This window comes from Vicia villosa, linkage group LG5 (assembly GCF_029867415.1).
Source record: "Vicia villosa cultivar HV-30 ecotype Madison, WI linkage group LG5, Vvil1.0, whole genome shotgun sequence".
Taxonomy (NCBI): domain Eukaryota; kingdom Viridiplantae; phylum Streptophyta; class Magnoliopsida; order Fabales; family Fabaceae; genus Vicia; species Vicia villosa.
The window spans coordinates 88,386,497-88,391,763 of NC_081184.1; positions in this window are offsets into that span (position 1 = coordinate 88,386,497).

Consider the following 5,267-nt stretch of genomic DNA (forward strand, 5'->3'; position numbering starts at 1 on the left):
ATGTTTGATTTCCTTGAGAGGAAAAATCTTTTGGAAGAGACATAAGCTGCTCAGATGATGAGGCTATTGCTTATTGTTCAATGTTTTTCTCGACTCTTTTTGGTGGAATCGGAATTTGAATTTTTGGTAAAGACAAAGTTCTAACCATGAATGAATTGGAAAGAAACAGTCAAACAAGACTTTGTTCCCATGAGGAATGAACTCAAATGGGGATTTTCTCCTTTGTTTTGAGAGGAGAAACTGAAGCAACCTTCTTCCACGAGGAATGATCTCAGTGGGGAACTGGAGAAAGAAGATGTTCTTTCTGCTTATGGGTGACAACCTACTTGGAGAGATGACACGCCCATATCTGTTTCTTTTTCCTCTTTTTCTTTCTTCTTTTTTCCTTTTTTTTTCTTTCTTTTTTTTCTTTTTGAGGATAAATATATCCTAAACAAGTAAGTATTGAAAAATGCAAGAATGCATAAATGATGCAAATATGTATGAATGATGAATGTCATGAATGTAGCATGCATACTGACAATACTGACAGACAGAGGAGTATATACTGGAGAAGGACCGACGTCGCAATACAACCAGATACTTGGCAAATGTTCTTCAACACGGTGTAGATAACACGGGTGATGAATGGTGCTGCATGTTTTAAACTTCTCTGGGGAAGATGAGCAATTTTTCTTACTGAGATGGAAGAATCTTCTTTACTAGGAGATGGAAAATCTTCGACACTGGGGATAGAAGACCTTCTTCACTGGGGATAGAAGAGCTTTTCCTATCATAATCCTTGATTCGTCCTATGGAGATAGCTGTTGAGCTGTTGATGTTCCTTCTGTTGTTCACAACTCAAAGGAAAATTTCGCTTTTATTTTGAAAAAGTGAAAGTAAATTCATTTAAAACTTGTTTTTTTTCCTTTTTTCAAAAGTGAATAACACAATTAAAGCGTCATTTTGCAAGCTAAAAGAAATTAGAGATTGCAAACAAATGGGCACAAGGCTCAAATTTATTTAATAGGATGGTAATCAGCTAAAGGCGTGATTCCATGGAGTATTTACAAAAGTTGGAAATGGTAATTATGCGGAAAAGGCTACATTGAAAGCAATAACCACTATTCCCCCTAACAACTTTGAGTTCCAACTGTGCTTGTCGCTTCAGATTGGCGATGATTTGATTGAAGATCCTTTGATGAAAAAGACTCCTCAGGTGACGAAGTATGGACTGATGCAGTTACTTTGTCATAAATCCCTTAATTTTTGCCTAGATTGCCCTTTCAGGTTTTCAATCTACCAGGATGAATTTTTTTCTGTTTATTGTCTCTAATTTTTGCCTGGACCGCCCTTTCGGGTTTTCAGTCCACCGAGACGCTCATTTTTGCCTAAGTCGCCCTTTGCGGGTTTTCGACTTACCGAGCTGTTCTTTTGTTCTTTTTTAGACAAAGTATTTCTTGACTGCATCAGCATTCACAGGATGTGGGAGTTCATCACCATCCATGGTTGTAAGAGTCATGGCGCCGCCAGAAAATGTTCTTTTGACAACATACGGGCCTTCGTAATTAGGAGACCATTTGCCCCTAGAATCTGGTTGAAAAGACAAGATCTTTTTAAGCACGAGGTCGCCTTCTTGAAATTCACGAGGTCGAACCTTTTTGTTGAAAGCTTGTTTCATCCTTGCTTGGTATAACTGTCCATGGCATAGAGCAGTCATACGTTTTTCTTCGATTAAGTTCAACTGATCGTATCTGCTTTGACACCATTCAGCCTCTGATAACTTAGTCTCCATGAGGACTCTCATTGATGGGATTTCAACTTCTACGGGGAGCACAGCTTCCATGCCGTATACTAGAGAAAAGGGAGTTGCCCCTGTTGAAGTACGCACTGAAGTACGGTACCCATGTAAAGCAAATGGCAGCATTTCATGCCAGTCTTTGTAAGTGACGACCATTTTCTGGACGATCTTCTTAATGTTCTTGTTGGCAGCTTCGACGGCGCCATTCATTTTTGGTCTGTAAGGAGAAGAGTTATGATGCTCAATCTTGAATTCCTCACACAATTCTTTCATCATTTTGTTGTTCAAGTTTGAACCATTGTCAGTAATGATCTTGCTGGGAATACCATATCGGCAAATGATGTTATTCTTGATAAACCTCACAACCACTTGTCTTGTAACATTGGCGTAAGATGCTGCTTCGACCCATTTGGTGAAGTAATCAATTGCTACCAAGATGAAACGATGACCGTTTGAAGCTTTCGGTTCGATCATTCCAATCATGTCGATACCCCACATGGAGAAAGGCCACGGAGATGATAGAACGTTGAGTAGAGTCGGTGGCACATGGATCTTATCTGCGTAGATCTGACACTTGTGACATCTCTTCACGTGTTTATAACAGTCAGATTCCATTGTCAACCAATAGTATCCTGCTCTTAAGATCTTTTTGGACATTGCATGCCCATTTGAATGAGTTCCAAAGGACCCTTCATGCACTTCATGCATTAACATGTCTGCTTCGTGTCTATCCACGCATCTGAGCAAAACCATGTCGAAATTTCTTTTGTATAGCACATCTCCATTCAGGAAGAAACTGCCAGAAAGTCTCCTTAGAGTTTTCTTATCTTTGTTTGATGCCCCAAGCGGGTACTCTTGAGTTTGAAGGAAGCGTTTGATGTCGTGGAACCACGGTTTATCATCGATGACTGCTTCAGTTGCAAACACATAGGCGGGCCTTTCAAGGCGCGTGATTCTGACTTTAGGCACATCATTCCAGTGACTGACTTTGAACATGGAAGATAGAGTAGCCAAGGCGTCTGCCATTCGATTCTGATCTCGAGGTATATGATGCAATTCAACCTTGTTGAAGAAAGTCAACAAGACGTCTTGCATAATCTCTGTAAGGAATCAAGCCAGGGTGGTAAGTTTCCCACTTGTCTTTGATTTGGTTGATCACGAGGGCTGAATCTCCATATATGTCGAGGATCTTGATCCTTAAGTCAATGGCTTCTTCGAGACCCATGATACAAGCTTCATATTCTGCGATGTTGTTGGTGCAATCAAATAGCAATCTGGCGGAGAACGGGATATGAGTACCCTTGGGAGTGATGATGATTGCCCCAATTCCATTGCCAAAAGCGTTTACTGCTCCATCAAAAATTAGGCCCCATCTTGATCCAGGCTCAGGACCTTCTTCAGGTAACGGTTCGTCACAATCTTTCATCTTCAAGTACAAGACATCTTCATCAGGAAAGTCAAACTTGAGAGATTGATATTCATTAATTGGTTGATGCGCCAAGTGATCGGCGAGAATGCTTCCTTTGACCGCTTTTTGAGCACGGTATTCAATGTCATATTCGGATAACAGCATTTGCCATCGGGCAATCCTTCCTGTTAAGGCAGGCTTTTCAAAGACATACTTGATCGGATCCATTCTGGAGATTAACCAAGTAGTATTGTTGATCATGTATTGGCGGAGACGTTTTGAAGCCCAAGCCAAAGCACAACATGTTTTTTCGAGCATGGAGTAACGAGACTCACAGTCTGTGAATTTCTTACTCAGGTAATAGATGGCATGCTCCTTCTTACCGGTTTCATCTTGTTGTCCAAGCATACAACCCATGGATTCTTCCAACACAGTAAGGTACATGATTAATGGTCTTCCTTCAACTGGAGGAATCAATATTGGTGGTTCTAACAGGTATTCCTTGATACTGTCGAACGCTTTCTGGCAATCTTCAGTCCATACAACCCCTTGATCTTTGCGGAGAAGCTTGAAAATTGGCCCACAAGTAGCAGTCATTTGAGAGATGAATCTGGAGATATAGTTCAATCGTCCGAGAAATCCTCTTACTTGCTTTTCAGTTTTTGGTGCAGGCATCTCTTGAATAGCTCTGACTTTGTCGGGATCTACTTCAATACCTCTTTGGCTGACAATGAAACCCAAGAGTTTTCCAGATCTAACCCCAAAAGTACATTTGTTAGGATTCAAGCGAAGCTGATATTTCCTTAGTCGTTGAAACAACTTCAAAAGGTATTCAATATGTTCTTCTTCTGTGCTGGACTTGGCTATCATGTCGTCCACATAAACTTCAATTTCTTTATGCATCATGTCATGGAAGAGAGTAGTCATTGCCCTTTGGTAAGTTGCGCCTGCATTCTTTAATCCAAACGGCATCACTTTGTAGCAAAAGGTACCCCATGGGGTGATGAAAGATGTCTTCTCCATGTCTTCAGGAGCCATCTTAATCTGATTATAACCGGAGAACCCGTCCATGAAGGAAAAGACGTTGAACTTAGCGGTGTTATCAACCAGCATGTCGATATGTGGTAATGGAAAGTCATCTTTTGGACTGGCCTTGTTCAAGTCACGGTAGTCAACACACATTCTGACTTTGCCATCTTTCTTCGGAACTGGCACTATGTTGGCCAACCATTGAGGATACTCCGAGGTGACAAGAAAACCTGCGTCGAGCTGTTTTTGAACTTCCACTTTGATCTTGTTAGCCATATCAGGGTGAGTCCTTCGTAATTTCTGCTTAACTGGCGGACATTCTGGCTTCAATGGCAAGTAATGCTGAACAATATTGGTATCCAACCCAGGCATGTCTTGGTAGGACCAGGCAAACACGTCAACATATTCTTTGAGAAGGTCTGTCAACTTACTCTTGACATCAGCATCAAGCAGCGATCCAATGGTCACTTCTTTTTTGTCTTCTTCAGAACCCAAGTTGATCTTTTCTAAAGGCTCTTTGTGAGGCAGAATGGCTCTTTCCTCGTGCTTAAGTAATCGAGAGATCTCGTCCGGGATCTCCTCTTCTTCCTCTTCTTCGGCTTCGAACACAGGAAACTCAAAGTTGGGAGAGGGCATAGGGTTATTGCATTCAATGGGTTTATCAATAGTAAATCTGCACATGTGATTTATATCTATTTCAGAAAATTTATGAATGCAGGAGTGTATGCAGATTTTTTTTTGAAAAAGTTTTTTTTTAATTTTATTTTGGTTTTTTAGGATTACCATTTCCAAAAAAAAGCAAAAATAAAACATATAATGTAGGGAATTCAAAATGACACTTTATTTATGATTCATTTTTGAAACAAAGCCCTAAACACAAACTCATTTGCCTTGGGCAGGACAAAGAGGGAAACTTTTAAAAACAAAGCCCTATACACAAAGTTATTTGGGCGGAACATTTAAAAGCAAAGCCCTATAAAACATCTCTCTGCTTTGGGCAAGGCAGGAGGTCAAAACTAACAGCGAGGTGATTACTTTGAGCGGCGAACA